General features: G+C 36.3%; 1 pseudogene; it reads left to right on the top strand.

Moving 5' to 3' along the window:
* Nucleotides 1-320: 320 nt before the first annotated feature.
* Nucleotides 321-2417, top strand: LOC115241108 (annotated as a pseudogene).
* The last annotated feature ends 15677 nt before the right edge of the window (nt 2418-18094 follow it).

The raw sequence follows: 18094 nt of genomic DNA, 5'->3' as shown, positions 1-18094 counted from the left end.
CGTTACTTGTATGTTAGGTTAAAGTAGTTTTATAATTTGTATTTATCATTTGTATTTTTATTGCATATATGTATATAGATATTTAAGAGATTGGCCGATTAAAACAGTGTTTTAATATAAAATAATACACAATTATTCTTGGAGTGCATTCGGAAATCTGGAAGTTATTAACCAGATTTCAAAATATTGATTGGTGAAATGCATGCAAATCGGAGAAGACATTTGGCAATGCTATTAGCATTACAAATACATCAGCTGGCACATGTGTCATCAAGTGATAGCAATGATGAAGACTTTTTTTCAATTATACTATACATTACAATATATGTACTATGTTTGTATGACATTATGTCATATGACAGTTAAAGGCGGACGGCTTCCTCCCCTCCTCTTCTCCATCCCTCGTCTATCCTGCTCGTCCCGCAACCTGAGTGGATCTATTGAAGATGTAGAAACATGCCAGGCTTCCGATGATGGCTCGCGTTGATAGGATCTTCAGTTGGTTCTTCTTCACGATGCCCAGGCTGGTCATGTCCTCTGCCGATGTTTGGCTCCATAATCCTCTTTAAGACAGAGTGGCCGAGGTGAACAAGACGCTTCTTACATCGTACTTTTTTTTATGTCGTCTTCGATTTCGCTGTAGGGTGCGTTCGGGGAGACACTATTAGCGCTATAGACGCAAACACTACCAATTCTGTTCATAGAGCCAATAGCATAATAGCAATAGCAAGCTCCATGAACGATGTTAGCGTAGCGTTAGCATGGATTAGCATCATTTTGGATCCTTGTTTTATTCTTTGATTTAAAGATAGCAAAATTGAGTTAATAATATTGTTAGTGAATGTAAAATTGCTTGGAATGTGCAAGCCGTGGCTGTAATGATGTCACGAAACTGCAATATCCAATCTGCTTGAAAATTGGAATTCAAGGTTCATATTTTTAGAGTCAAGTAAGGGATATGTACGTTACTTGTATGTTAGGTTAAAGTAGTTTTATAATTTGTATTTATCATTTGTATTTTTATTGCATATATGTATATAGATATTTAAGAGATTGGCCGATTAAAACAGTGTTTTAATATAAAATAATACACAATTATTCTTGGAGTGCATTCGGAAATCTGGAAGTTATTAACCAGATTTCAAAATATTGATTGGTGAAATGCATGCAAATCGGAGAAGACATTTGGCAATGCTATTAGCATTACAAATACATCAGCTGGCACATGTGTCATCAAGTGATAGCAATGATGAAGAGTTTTCAATATTGGAAAACATGTTAAAAAAAAGAAGAAAAGTCTGTAGATTAACCAATTACCTTGAAACAATATTGCCGGCGTTGACAAATCAAGGATTGAAGGCTCATTTCAGGTATCACTTATGTAAATGATATCTTTTTAAAATATTTTTGTGTCAAAATGTTTATGATACAGAAAATAGTTAAATTAATTTAAGTAGAGAATGCAATATTAATTAATGCATGATTTAGGATGCTTCGTGAAACATTCGAATATCTGCTATCTGTGATCGAATCCAAACTACAAAGAGAAACAGCAGAAATGCCTATGATTTCTTCAAGGAAACAATGTTTGTTGGCATTGTGGAGATTAGCTACTCCAGATTCTTTCAGGTAAAGAATAAGCACAAAATGCTTACTAAGCGTAGAGTTTTGCTCAATGACATCAGTTGACACAAATATCAATCTGTCTTTGTTCGACATGTAGTAGGCAATAGAAACAGAATGATGTTTAAAACATTTTCGAATGTAGGTCGATTTCCAAACGATTTGATGTCGGCAGAAGTACTGCATTATATATTACAAGACGTGTTGTAAATGCAATTGTTGAGCTGGCACCTAATGTAATAAAATGGCCTACAAACAAACGAGTTGATGAAGTGTGGGCAGGATTTGAAGCTACCAGAGGATTCCCTAAGGTCATTGGTGGTATTGATGGCACGCACATTAACATTCTAGCTCCCAAAGATTATCCAGAAACGTATGTCAATCGTAAAGGCCATCATTCAATCCAACTTCAGGTAATATACCTTTCTTCAATACTGGAATATATCTTGCTTCAATACTAGAATCCTCGGTACAATCATTTAGACTTTATTGGTTGCATGTCCCTTTACAGGCTATCTGTGATCACACGTGTAAATTTACCCACTGCTATGTTGGACATGTAGGATCTGTGCATGACCAACGAGTGTTTCGTCTATCGAACGTACAATTCTATCTTGTAGATGTGTCAAAGTTTCCACACGAATGTCATTTAGTTGGTGATCTTGCGTATAAAATGCACGAAAATTTGTTAATACCGTATCGTGACAATGGTCACATGACAGGACGCCAACGAAATTACAATTTCTTGCATGCTTCAGCGAGAATAGTAATTGAAAGAGCGTTTGGGCTATTAAAAGGACGCTTTCGAAATCTTCTTACAATACTTGCAATGAATAGAGTAGATTTAATTCCAATATTCTTGCATATTCTTGCTTGTTGTGTATTACACAACATATGTTTGATGAGAGGTGACTCTTAACATAGAAGTAGATGAGGATGTACAGGAAATAGATTGTGCGATAGGCAATAATGAAAATATGCGTAATGCTGTTCATGCAGGTGTCGCAAAGCGAGATTTAATAACGGAAACATTACGAATAAGAAATGTATAATGAGAAATGTATAATGTATCTTTATTTATTAAAATTATATATATATATTAACATTTCAGAACAAGATATATACTAACATATATATTAACATATATATCAAGCGATGCGATAGCGTCGCGACGCCAAGTATATAAAAAAAAACGTTTCAGCTTGTCAACGGTTTGCCTATGTTGTTGCCTATGTACAGGGGTCGCGACGCTACCAAGTAGCTTATCCGGAGTTTTATGTCTAATAAACTTTCGATTAAAATTCTTCAGGAACCAGGCCGTTAATCAAAAATCTAACGGTACTTTTTTGATACAATGTGGATGCAAGCTTTCGATTGCGACCAGTTTGAATAAGATTGTGACATTTTTCGTTTTCCATCATTATCATAATATGGTTCAGTTTCAGACTCTCACGTACGTATGCTCGCACGCACACACGCAAAGCGATTTTGTCCCTCAAGGCGCGTTTGCAGTGTTCATGTACGATTATTCGCTTGAGTGTCCAAATACGCCTTGAGAGACAATGTGTATGTGCGTGCATACGCATATGATACGTATCAAGCGGTACGCGGTAGCATCGCGACGTCAAGATATAATAACGTTATAAGGTTAATGTTTGCGACGTCAAGATATAATAACATTAAAAAATTAATGTTATATATGAATCTGTTGCAGAAAATATATTTAGTACTATATTGAATGAGTATATTGAAATTTTGAATATATAGGGTGTCCCAGATCATTTGGGATAATACTCGTGTGCAGATAGAGCGGACCAAACTGAGTCGAAAAGTCCTCTATCATTTTTTTTATAACGCTTAATAAAGGAGTTATTATTGAGTTAAGTCTGGCCAATCAGCGCCGATCTTTAGCCGGGCGCACGTCGGTGAGCCGCGCGCCGTGAAGTATGCGCTGTCGCATACTACCAGGCGCGCGGCTCACCAACGTGCGCCCGGCTAAAGATCGGCGCTGATTGGCCAGACTTAACTCAATAATAACTCATTTATTAAGCGTTATAAAAAAAGATGATAGAGGACTTTTCGACTCAGTTTGGTCCGCTCTATCTGCACACGAGTATTGTCCCAAATGATCTGGGACACCCTGTATATCTGCTTATACAGGATGTCCTAGACCACCCGTACACCCCTTTTCTCTATCAATTAGTAAAAAAAATAATTGTTTTTAAGAAAAAGTATGTAATTATTTATAATGTATTTATTTATAATGTATGTATTATAATGTATGTATTATAATGTATGTACGTAATTATTTATAATGTATGTATTATAATGTATTTTTTTAAACAATTATTTGTTTTTTTCTTTACACTAATTGATTTGTCTAATTATTCTGTACATAAAAGTATTACGGTAAGATTATCGAAAACTAAATATTTTACGAGATATTTTATTTTTTATATCAAAATATGTCAGATTAAAATATAAAATAACTCAAAAAGTACTCAATGAAAAAATACTTTATTATAGTGTTTTGGAAAGCTCTCGACATAAGCTATAAGAATATGCAATAAAAAATAGGGGATTCCTCTTAAGAAATTAAAGGTGTCCTTGACTTGACGGAGACCGGCATGTTTTTATCATCGATCTTTTACATTAGTCTGTTTACTGAGCGGTTCGTTTGTCTCATCAATCGGCGATCGTTGCCGACACTTCGCGGAAGGAAGGAATCGTGGAATCGCCAGGACGTAACACTTATGTACAAAATATAAACATTTTATAAAATAACTTGCCTATATTTATAGAAAATAAACTTTTTCCAAAGCAAAAATTTAGAAATTTAATTTTTGTCGTAAAATATTTATAAATAATGGTTTTATGTATCGAATTAATTTTAATCAATATGAAAATAAATTTTTATTTGGTTGGAGAATATTTGTTTATAAAGATGCGCGTTTGTTTTTATTATTACGCGATATTTGTAGCATGCATGTATGTAAGTATATATGTATGTATCGGGGAATAAGTCGATTGTACCATGCACACACACATGCAGGCAGGCACACGCGATCATATCAGTGCGCGGCAGATACTCAGTCTCAGTCTCAGTCGCGCGTGTTGTGTACATATGCGTAACAAGAGATTACCGCAAAAGTACGCTTAATTGTTAGAACGCGTTATAACGCGTTGAATTTAAAAAACGAGTGTTGTGTTTTTGTAGTGTGGTTTTAATAGTGTATCCACATAATGGGACAAAAATATTCGAAAATTTTCGAGAGATGCTTGCCCCTCTTTGCCCGCAGACTTCCTTTAAAAAGAATAAGGGTCAAAAGATTAGTACATTTATTTAAAAAATATTTCATATCATATGCGGTTTGTGCATGAATATTCTGGTTATTAAAAACAGTTATTCCAGAAGAAATTTAAAGAAACTTCCGTTTTCGAAAGACTGAAGCATTCTTCCGACGCGGTATCCGTATGCTGCTAAAAAAATGGGAAAAAGTAGTGGCAAGCGATGGACAATACTTCAAATAAAACATTAGGTTCCGTTCTTTCACAATAAATGCCCAATTTTTGATAAAAGCGGCGGAAACTTATTTGTACACCTAATAAAGATTTTGAAATGTTTAATAGCACATCATCATTATCACATCCGCAAAAAGATTTGCGAAAACGAGAGTACATATCGAATAAGAGGGCGAATCTATTTTTATCGAAACCTAAATTCAAATCATCGTAGGGATAAAATTCCGAGTTTAGATAAAGTTTAATGTTGGTTAATTTGCATTCGTCGAATGTAGTAATATCTTTTGACACAGCATTTTTTCTGCCAGTCTGCAGCGCAAAGATCACGTATCGCGGCTTCTCCAGCTGAGAGGCGGCTTTCACGGTCCACGAATGCTTGGTCGTATTATGCAATAGAGGAAATTCGTATAGATCCCAAAAGCGAAAACTCATATTCAAGTATCGCCCGCTTTCCAACGCGCGTAGCAAGGATAGTTTATTGACCTCGCTCAATATTACATGAGGCATACGCCATTATATCTTGAATAATTCGATATCAGCTTCAGCCGAAGCATGTCCAAATATGCAATTGTTGTCGTTGCGCGAACATATCAGAAATAATTCGTGACGAGCGTTAATCACAACTCGCTTATAATCTTCGCAAAAACCCAGTAGTATGTTTAGCGGCACGCAAAGGTTGAAGTAAGCTTCAGCAGCATTATGCGATATATTCCACGCAGCATTCTCCAAAATTTTATCTTTTTTGGCTTAAAGAGATATAGTTTTTAATCGTGGAAATTATTCCAACGTTTCTGTTGCGATCAATCTCCATACCGTCGAGTTCATATCAAAGTTCATCAAACATAAACGCGACACAATTGTTTCCCAATACCACTCTTACCCCTTCATCCACTTTATGCATCATCAACTTTCCCTCGACGTATAGAAAGCTTTCACATAGTAACGTGTACAAATCCTGATGTTGTATCGGTATCGTATCTCGTCGCTATATCTTTCAGCGTAACCAGATATCTGATTATTGTCACCCTGCAGTCACTCGTCTTCTCGCAAAAATATTGTCTTTTGTAAAGATATTGTCTCTCGCGTGCTCCGTGCTTTCGTTCAACACAAGCATTTCATTTGTCGCACGCTATTATTTTTGCCGCCACCATATATGCAATCTTACGGTAATTTCCTCTCCTCGAAAATCGAGCAATCGTCTTTCTTGATCAACAATGCTATCGTTAAATCAGTAATGCTCTGTGCGACGATCGGTAGATAAATGATCTGTGCTGGCATTTCCGATATCTTATATTCTGGCGACACGCTTGGTGAAAATTCATGTATCGTGTGTACGCGCTTGTCATTGCTATACGCGCCAGTGGTTACGCTGCATTCTATACGAATAATATTTACGTTAATAATATTTATCGGTACATCCGAGTCGTGCCATTTCCGAGGTTGTAATATACGATTCGATGAGAATCCCAACGACGATCCTACGTTGTTTGATTTACTAAAATGATTTCACTCTTTAGTGTATTATGAGTAGCGCGAAGCATTATTGGATATTCGCTGTGTTTTTCGTCATCAACAATATCGTTGGAACCAACTACCCGTCGATGTCGTAAAATTGCACGTAGGAGATACGTGGCACGTTATAGTGTGTGATTCGTACGATCCTTCGGGAATCGTAATTTATCGTCATTATCAAAGTAAAATTTATAATTCCAAGAATTCACGTTTGATATCGTACGATAAGTTTCAAATTCCGTTAAACGAAGCTCGTAATCGTCATCGTTTAAATCTGTAGCCGGAAAGTAACTTACAGCAAGAACGCTACTCTTGCCAGTCAACGTAAGTGTGAGTGACGGTGAATTGTTAGGCTTTAAATTCATATCGATCATTTACTGTTTGAAGAAATCGTAGGCACAATTGTCCACAAATACTTTGATTATAATTTTGATAGGATGTGCAATTGTATTCTATATTTGCCACATTCTGTCCAAAATATCGCACTAATTCCTTGGGCAGTCGAAGATTTCCAAAACTATTGAAATGTACTACCCGATCTCCCCTCTTTCCATACGCTACCCAATGAGTACCGGAGCAATCGACGTCATCCAAATTGACGATACCGCTCTCATTTCGTCGTACCGTTTATCAGTAAATTATTGCGCATGAAAACGCCTCTAAAGAATGGTATACGCATACGTCTTGCAAGTTGTTCCAATTGCACATTGGTTGTTAAACCGGCAGGCATTTTTACCGCTATTTTGACGTTTTTTTTTTCTTAGCCGTTGTTGAGAACCCTCGTCCACGCTTGTATGGAGCGAGATAAAGTCCACGACCTTCCATAGTGCGATTATAACGTTGCATTTCTTCGAGTTGACGTTGCGCCGCCTTGCTATCATTCACCGCCTTTGCGATTGCCGCTGCCAAAGAACCAAGAACTCCCAATAATGGTAAAATTGGTAAGATGCCACCGCGCTTTGCTACAGGAAGTATTCGTTTCTTCGAAGTCTTTTCCTTCATCGATGATTTTTTTGTTTTCATTCCCATACCAAATTTTGTCTTTGCTTTTATAGCCGCCCAAACAGCTGTAGCGGCTGCTCTTTCACCAAGAGTCGAATCTCTCGCAGTAATACGTGTTCGCGCTTTCGCGGCGAGTATATTATCCGCAATGTGTCGTTGGTCGAGATCGTTGCTTCGAAAATAAGCTATATCGTACTCGCGACACGCAGCATCCAATGGTCTGATATCTCGATTACCTCTAGCCAATCGTGTTTCTAAATGAGTTCCCGATCCGTAAAACTGATAGCCAATATGTAATTCGATAGGAAATGTGTTTATCGCACGATTTAACAAACCGCTACCTCTTATAGTTTTCGCTGGCATTGGCCACAATCTTTTATTAACGGTGTTGGACCGTCGATATGTGTTTTCTGCCACGGCAAATTATAATGTCGCATGCATCGACGATATTGTTGAACCTCTGAATCAGCCTTTATATGTTCGGGAAGCTTGTCCCACAATTGTTCCATGTAACTACCAAAGTCTCGCAGTAAAACAATCTTGGAAATAATCTGTAACTGCTCGGTAGTAAGTTCGAGAATATCGCTGTTAACCGACAGAAGAAGAAACATTTTCGAGATTGAACGGTTTCGATTTGGTGCGCCTCTATAAATAGGACCCCGATGACTCATTTTCCAAAAATCTGATTTGAGATTCGCGAGAGCAAACATGCGGTTTGTGCGTCAAGCGACGCACATGTTGTTAGACATAAAATGTTTATCTCTGTGAGATCTAAAACTTTTGTCTAAAACATTTATCATGATTTTCCGTATTTACTGAAATAAGCGTAAAAAAACATAATTTTTATGGGTTTTTCATGGTTTTCACTATGAAAATCAAATAGTCGCCAATTTTCACTATGATATTCGTAATCAGCGCATCAAAATACGTAAGAATACTGAGTTTCTAAAAAATCGGGGATGAGTACTTTTCGGAACTAACCTTGAAAATTTGGTTTTGCAATCATTGTCTCTGCGCCATATCTTCCATCCCAGTGTGTCACTTGCTTAACATCAACGCGATTGCGCACATTTTCCATCGTTTTACCAAATACCGTATTATTCATTAATTTATATAAATTTTTTTCAAAATCATTTTTTGCGAGTGTTCGGAATTGTATATTGAGTTCACTATAACTGCTAAGCCATGAAGATTGCGAAAACTATAATATTTGATGTATTTTTGTAACGCAAAGGCCGTGTCGCGTACATTGCTGCAGGTTACGATAATGTATTACGTAACGCTTCTTATCATATAAAGTTGCGAGCAGCTTGTCCTGTCGCTTACCGGGTGGTTTGTCGTGTGTCGGGCAAAACCATGGATGTAAGAAATATCTGGACAGAGCGTAAGGTACCCTTTTAGACGCGGGGAGCTGAGTCTGAAAGGGTGAGGGATCCATCGTCGCGTCCATCTCAGAGACCAGAGATTTTGCGTCTACTTTCACGTCGCGCGGTATTACTCGACGTTAACCGAGACATTGCAACGATCACATTCCGTGAAATTATTTGCCGCCGCCATTTTAAAGGCCACTATCAGTTTCAATAGACATTTCATTCCCCTCACCCTCTGTGCTCCAACCCCGCAGAGTTGCGCTCTGTCCAGGTATTTTTTACGTCCATGGGCAAAACGGTATGTCAGTGTGCACATCGTGAACATATTGCGGATATTCGAGATCGACTTCGAGGACGTAGCCTGTAAGTGAATCGAGCGCGATCGATGATATATCAAAATTGGATACGTCGTCAACGCATCGAAAATCTGCATAGGGCGAAGGTTGACACATTGCCCATCCGTACAAATTATTTACATCGAATTATTTACATGAGATACGATGAAGATTTCGATGGATCGTACGACTGCATGTACTTGTTATTAGCATGGGCGTATCTGTTGGGACATTGATTGAGACCACCGCGTATTCCACGTTCGATAAACATAATCATGTCGATATCTGTAAGCAATTCGAATGTAATATTTGTATGCTTCAACATGGCATTCCACATATATCCTGGAAGAGTATAGTAATACGCAGGGTCGAGCCCATAACTTTCGCTACATTCATCGCGGAAATTTTCAAAAATATCTGCTAATAACAAGACATCAATTTTGAGATATAAGTCACTATATTCGCCTAGGGTTCGAAGGGAGAACCGCTTCCAGACGTTCTCGGCGTGCGCGTAATCGCTCTCGGATATCGTGTCACCTGTTAAGGAACTGTAAAATGATTCGCGTGGTGGTAAACACGTATCTTGCAACCTGTTGACGCAGTCAATATATTTGTACGGAAAGATGCTCTTCCGTGTTAATAAATTGAACTTTTCAGTCGGTAAAATTTGAAATTCAGAGTGTAAAATTTTGAGTTTGTCTTTATTTAAAAATAATGCTAATTTACCGAGACTGGTTGTAAGAAATTTATACAAATCTATAAAACGCAATTTAATATGATTTTTCGATTTCGAACCAAAGTAGTGCATTTGTAAAAAAAATAATTTTTATTTTTGTTCAATTATTTTTACAATGTATTTTATTAAATATATACGTACCGATCACAGATATATTTCTTGTGATCTTTTTTGCTCAATTGCGAGCTCACAAGCCTGGATAGATTCGTAATCCACGCGAAATGTCCAACGTTGTTGTCTTCCACGTACAGCAGGTTGACGTGTTTATCTCTCTTTTAATGTTCTCTTTCTTGATACTATATACATTTATAGAGATATCGTCGGCAAGTTCAAAATTTTTAATTTGGTTTACTGTCACTGGAAACTCAATATTCTGGAGATTCAGGACTGTTGTATAATGTGGGTATGAAGATTCCCGACCTACGTCCCTTTCAGCTGAATATAGAGCAGCGACCACAGACCACGCAAAACACGCATTGTCATTAGATTGCACGTTAATCACTGCTCTCTTTATCATTATCACCCGCGCTAATTTTATGTGATATTCCGCGCGCATAGGATTATATTTATTTATATTTACAGTTAACCCTTCGTCTGCACATCTCCGTAGCGAATCAATAACTGCATATAGGGTAGAATCTACCCAAGCTATCTTTGACTCATATAGTTTTTAAACTATCAGTTATTTCAAAAAAAGTTTAGAGACATTTTTTTTTAGTACAACTATCGAAGTTTAAGGTCCAATAACCAAATTTGCAAAAAAATAATATTTTGAACTAGAAAAGCGGGTCTGAAGGGAACTATGTATGCCAAAATGCACTGTTACAAAAAATTCCGTAAAATTTGCAGTTTTAAATATTTAAGAAAACGCACATAGCTTTGGAAAGGTGAAACTCCATGCTTTAATGTGGTATTCATAGATTTCGCGGATCTTTCAAAAACCATATTTAGAATATGCCCCACGTCCACTTTGATCGGTTGTCACAGGCAAACTAAATGGGAAGCTTCCGCGTTTCCAACGCCGTTTGGAAGGGGAAAGGGTCTACTTTAATGCCATTGGTCGCTTGGACCCCCCATCATTAGGGGACTATTCAAAATTTTGCGTTAGAAAAAGTCTGGTAGAATATACCCCGTATGCAGACGAAGAGTTAAATCGAGTATTCGCGACAATGCCCACCCGCTATCGCGTTCCTGAAATTCTGCGAGCGATGCTAGAGTGGATTCGATAACACGCCGCTCATACCACTCGCATAAATCGGACGTGCGAAGGAGTTCATAGTTTCTCGTATTGATACTTTTATTTGCGCGTTTATCACCTGTCACGAATTCACCATTGAACACAGTATTCACTTTCACATTAAAGTGTTTTTTCATCACGTTTTGTACATGTTCGAGCACAATGTCTTTGGCATCTTCGAGAAATTGACGAGGTTCGATGTGATTGTGATTTATAACTGCACCAGTCAATATGCGACTTTCAAACGCCGTATCGATTTCTCTCCAAATCAATCCATGTTGCCGCGTACTGCATCCTGCACCTGCATGTACAAAACGCCTGCGTAACGAGTTCTTCAATCCCTCGAGTCGTGCGATTCGGGCAATCAGCGATTGTCGAATGCCGATCGATAATCGTGGACGTTTGATTCGACTTCGTTCTTCCAATGATTCGATATATTTACCGCATCGTTGTTCCCACGCAACTCCTCTATCGAATTCACCTTTGCAGATTGCTCACGCAGATTTCGTTCGGCACAGCTTTCTGCCATATTTTCAAATTTATGTTGAAATTATTAAAATTATTAAAATGGTTTGTTATAGCCCGAAAAGGCTATATACTAGCTACTAAATATATATTATTTTAGATATACAGGGTATTTGAAAAGAATGAGACTTCCTATGATCTCCAGAAATACGCACTTTCACGGAAAATGACCCGAACCAAAGTTATAGGGATCATGAAAGACTATCTTTTGGTGACCTTGAACTTGATCTTGAGGGTCAATTGAAGGTCAACTGTTTAGGTCAATTGTTTTCTTAAATGGAAACCCTTAATTTTTATTGCATATTCTTGTAGCTTATCTCGAGAGCTTTTCAAAACACTATAATAAAGTATTTTTTCATTAAGTATTTTTTGAGTTATTTTATATCTTAATCTGACATATTTGGAGATAAAAAATAAAATATCTCGTAAAATATTTAGTTTTTGATAATCTTATCGTAATACTTTTATGTACAGAATAATAAGACAAATCAATTGATATAAAAAAAGACAAATAATTGTTTAAAAAAATACATTGTAAATAATTACATACTTTTTCTTAAAAACAACTATTTTTTTATACCGTTAGTAACGGTAATTTAGGCCGTTAGTAACGGTATCATTACAATCATATTTCAACTAAATCTTTATTTTGTGGTTTGTCACGTGCATTTTGACTAATGTCGATTATTGCATTTTTGTCGTCTAGACATGATGTGAAATCCCAGGTGTATCGCAAAAGTTTCTAATTATATGCAGTTGTCCCAGTATGTTAATGCAATTTAACCTTGATAATTATCCTTATATTTCACGATCTTGTACATTTTGGCCTAGAGGGGGTGATGTCATCGCGAAGCAGCCACATATCGGCGCTTGAAAAATTATTTTATGCATATTTGACTAAATCTTACACCTGGGGGTGATGTTATCTCAACCCTGGTGCATCGCAAAAGTTTTAAATTACTTGCATATTAGCACAATTTAACTTTGGTGATTATTCTTATATTTCGCAGTTTTGACACGCGCGTTTCGGATATCATCGCAAAGCAGCATTACCGCTTGAAAAAATTTATATTCCATTGCATTTTTATGTATTCAGCTAAATCTCCATCTGGGGATGATGTCATCGCGAAGCAGCTGTACATCGGCGCTTGAATAGAAGAATTGAAAAAATATCGCGTTAGCAATAATCCTCACCACATTGCAATTTTGCAACGCTAATACATATTTTACATATTTTTAATTCAGTTCAATATATATTGCATCGACCACTTGTGTGAAAGGTTCATATCAAAATGTATTCCATTGAAGGAAACTGCATGAATTATTACGTTCCGATTCACGACGATGAAACTTCACCGTGTAGAAGAAGAAATGTAACAAGTAAGTTTTAATTAATTTTAAAGAATTTTATACTTTTTCAATACTTTTCTAAATAATATTTTATTACTCTCTAGCATTTCATCCGAGTCTCGTTGTGCGATTCGTATACTTGGAAGACGATACGTCTTAACCCCGACATCATACAAATATTTGGACATTGGAATAAATGTTGCAGCTGTATCTTGTGTGGAATTGGTTCTCGGCGACAATTGAGGCAATCAAATAATATTGCCTTTTGAAATGTGGAAATCGTTGCTGCAGAAACGTGCGGACATTGAACGCCTTCTACAATCGATTGAAACTCCATTGCGGATTCGGGATTTAACATTCGAAGTGGTTAAACTATCTGATTCGAATATTATAAAATTGGCATTATCCAATAATTCTTTATACATGAAATCACCAACTCTATTATATTTATTTGATTTTGAAAAATGTATAGATCATATGTATTACTGGCTATGCGAAAATACGCATATTGTAAATGAAAAATTCAAACAATTTGTAACTGTTTTACAATATAATAATATCGCTAATGTATACGACGCTGCAAAAGCGATACGTGAAAGTAATATGTTTGCGAATCACTCATAGATTGCGAATTATTAACATGTGCTGTAAATGACATTCTTCACAATGCTTGTAATAAATAAATTATTTTACTATTTATCTGTGAATTTAATTATTTTTCCCATCCTCCATGTATGAATAAAACACGGTGTAATGTATATGCATAGTCTGCAAAACTTATATCTTTCTCGCAACACACTCTGCTAGAGATATAGAAAAAAATGATGAGGTAGATGAGACGTGATACTCCAGTTAGAAGGAGACAAAAGATGTGAAATTAAAATATATAATTAAGAGGAGCGTGCAACGTTATAGTACGCAACGGTCTACGCTCTTATGACGATCTTGACAATATGTGCTATGGCCAATGAAGAAGTTATTGTTATTGAAGATGACGAGGATGTCATTCTCGAAGATGTTAACTTGATGGAAGTTGAGAATTTTTTGGACGATTCATCAGACGAAGACCACATACTTTTGGAGGATTCCGATTACAATAGTGACTGCAGTAGTGATATCACGGACATAAATCAACGCACTTTAAACCGTGTTGAAATAAATACTTTAAGTGCGATGAAAATGTGTTGTATATACTTTTATTATAAAACTGAAGGCAACGTTAAATTTTGCACATCTTGTTTTATACAAATTTCAGACTTAATTTTAAATATTCGTGTTGTGCGAGAACATGAAAGTGCAATTTATGAGCTAATCCTTCGGATCATTTTGCAGAGAATGTGGAAAACCGCTGCATTAGATAATGCCCTGCAATATGTGTCCAATCTGCACGGTATAAGCTGAACAAAAATTTGTGTTGTGTGAAAAGACTTGAATAGGAAATATGGAGGAATCCAAATACCTTGCGCGAATGGAACATTCTCTATGGGAGGATTTCATATTGGTGGGCTCGGCGTATTCATGCAATTACTGGGAGAATACATACAATAAATGTCTCGATGGGTTAGAAGCATCGATTCAGAGTATCAGAGGGGCTCGAGATTCGATCGCTGGTTAGCCGAATCGCGCGACTACAAACTTTAAGACATTCGTTACGCAAACGTTACAAACGCTTAGATGTCAGTGTCCCGGCGCTATCAAGTAACATCCCAGTGAATTCGATAGTGCAAATGATACAAAGTCGACAAATCGGTTTAAAAAGATCGTATACAGCATGGTTGGACAATTGCCTGAGACTTCATCAATTATTGATCGAGTTCGAAGATTTTTGAACATTGTAAGTATCTATTTATAAAATTTTGTAATATTTAAATTAGTATACTAATAAAATTTGATTTATAAAAATTTTTTATTAATATTCATAAAAGTGTCAATTATTTCTGCGCTTTCTTCTTTCTTTTTCCTACTTGTGCATTATCTCTCGCCCTCGCGCTATCTCTCTCCAACGTACATGCGAACGCCATCCTTTTCCCACGCCAATGCGAACGGGCTATCCTTTTTCTACTCGTGCGTTATCTTTCTTCCACGTGCATACGAATACCATTAGCGCTATCCTTCTCCCACGCCCATATGAATACCATTAGCATTATCGTTTTCCCATACATCGCGGATATTGTATCTTCGCGTTCTTCTCCTCCTCACGGACCCTTTGCCCACCGATTGCGCCGCGGTGTCCCTCTTCCCCGCGGACCCCTCGCCTACCGGATGCACCGCGGTCCCCCTCTTCCCCGCGGACCCCTCGCATACCGGATGCGCCGCGGTCCCCCTCTTTCCCGCGGACCCCTCGTCTAGGATTGCGCTACACCCTCCCCCCGTGACGTCATAACCTCCACTGCTCCCCCCCCGTGACATCATAACCCCGCACCGGTTTCTCCTCGTCCCGCATACCCCTCAGAGGACCTACGTTGAAAGCGGCTTTATGTCACTATTGAGGTAAACTGTGCCAATGTGCACACAATATTTCTTTTTTGAGAGAAGTTAAAAATTTTCGGGCCAAAAAAGATATCGGGGCAACAATCGTTCGAATCGTTATGGATTTTTTATACATAGAGCATCTGCTTTGATAAATGCAGCATTGCATTCTGTACATATTAGAGTATATCGTACTAATTTTGATAGTCATTTGGTACACCGGAATATACAGCCGCCGTGTTTATTTTCCTTGTGTTGGGGCAAAACTGGGTACCTACACACTTCATGTAATGAAAAGTGGAAAAACTGTTATTTTAACTTTGTCTCCCTACAAAAAGCAGTTGGAAACAAAAACCACCATTCAAAAAAAGAAACCATTAAAAAAAAAGTTTTTTGAGATCCTTAAAATTAAAAAATTAAATAAGAAAGTCCTGCAGCAATGTAGAACAAGAAGGTATCTTTATTTGTAATTTTTGTAAATAGAATACATTTTTGTATTGTATTTTGACTAAAATAAATCTAGATTTTGTAATTGCACGGTGTTTTACGTGTTTTCAAATGGATACCCGGTTTTACCCTACAGGTAGGGCAAAACTAAGTATTTTGACTTTTCCAAAAAATTTGGTTATCCCTTGGTAACCAAATTTTTTTTTTAGGGATAAGGTTCCGAAAAATACTCACCCTTAATTTTTTTGAAACTCAGTATTCTTATGTATTTTGATGCGCTGATTACGAATATCATAATGAAAATTGACGACTATTTGATTTTCATGGTAAAAACCATGAAAAACCCATAAAAATTATAGTTTTTTACGCTTATCTCAGTAAATACGGAAAATCATGATAAATGTTTTAGACAAAAGTTTTAGATCTCATAGAGATAAACATTTTATGTCCTATTTATTTTTACCGTACAAGTGATAGTTTTCGAGAAAATAAAAGTTAAACATAAAAGTGAAAAAAAGCGCCCAAGTGCACGCGCATAAGCATCTTTTGCTATAAAAAAACTCTTATACAAAAAATTATAGGTATAAGTAATATTGGTGAAACACAGTCTGTGTGTGCAATTAAATCTTATAATTTTCTATTTATATTTTATTTCTATTTCTATGTATTTTTTTTACTAATTTATAAATTTTTATAATAAGTTTTTAAATACATTTATTTTTTAATGGAAATAGAAAAATTTTTCAAACTGTTCAGATTTTGACAAAGTCTGCGACAACATGTCTATTGTAAACCATTCCTTGTATCGATACTAAAAGGAACAAAATAATCAATAATATCAGTTTTAATATAAATTTCTTCTGTCAAATATATATACCAAGTAGCATTCCGACAGATGAAAAAATACACTTCTGTCAAATATATATACCAAATAGCATTCCGACAGATAGAAAAATATAACGTAACAAAACTATTATATTCATTAACAATACTAGAACATGCTTCATCTATTTCAAGCAATGCATTCGCGTCGAAATAAGAATTAACTATAATATATTGATTTGCAATAAACATGATGCCACAGGCTTTGTCAAAATCTTATCAACAGCTTGAAAAATTCTTCTACTTCCACTGAAAAATAAATGTATATTCAAAATTATTCCTAAGACATGCATTAACTTTACACACAGACTGCATTTCACCAATGTTATTTATACTTATCTGTAGTCATATGATGCATGACGAATAACTATATGATGACACTCCTTTGACAAATGCACTCAAATATACTAAATTCTTGTGTGTGTATGCCTTTATTACTGTTTGCAGTTATTCATACTGGTTTTTGACAGGTATTTGACGTTAAATTTTCCAGAGTGCAACATTGTATAGCGTAGCACTCTTTCGTTTATAAAAAAGTAAAGCTGCAAAATTCTTCCTGATACTTCTGGACAGTTGAATCTATAGAATACACACACACGCACATATCTTATAATAAACATATTATAGCATACACACATCTCTTTCTTATAAATATATGTATTGCGATACTTTGTTCTGTTTTTACACGTAGCATATTGTTCTGTTTTTACACGCAGCATAAATTACTTTTGTAATGTTTTATTATTCTCTAATATAAATGAGATATACCTGATCCAACTATCCACAAGTATTACAAAGAATTTTGCAGCTTCACTTTTTTATAAATGAAAGCGTATGAACACTGCATTCTGGCATTTTGTAAACTTAACCAATACCTGTCAAAAGCAAGTATGGATGCGAGCAGTAACATCACGAAGCGCAATCTTTCGTCAAAGATGCTAAACGTACAAAAATACATTGCCATTATTGCATGTGTGTTGTGTACGTGTATATATACGTGTAGCATAATACTACTATATTCTATGCATGTGTTGTATACTGTGACATTGCCGTCTCGCGCGCGTCCGCCGAGTCCCTCTCCGAT

The sequence above is a fragment of the Formica exsecta genome, unplaced genomic scaffold (assembly GCF_003651465.1).
Source record: "Formica exsecta isolate Colony F162 unplaced genomic scaffold, ASM365146v1 scaffold12, whole genome shotgun sequence".
NCBI classification, from domain to species: Eukaryota; Metazoa; Arthropoda; class Insecta; order Hymenoptera; family Formicidae; genus Formica; species Formica exsecta.
Note: the sequence above shows the minus strand (reverse complement) of the source record. Positions and strands in the feature narration are given on the sequence as shown.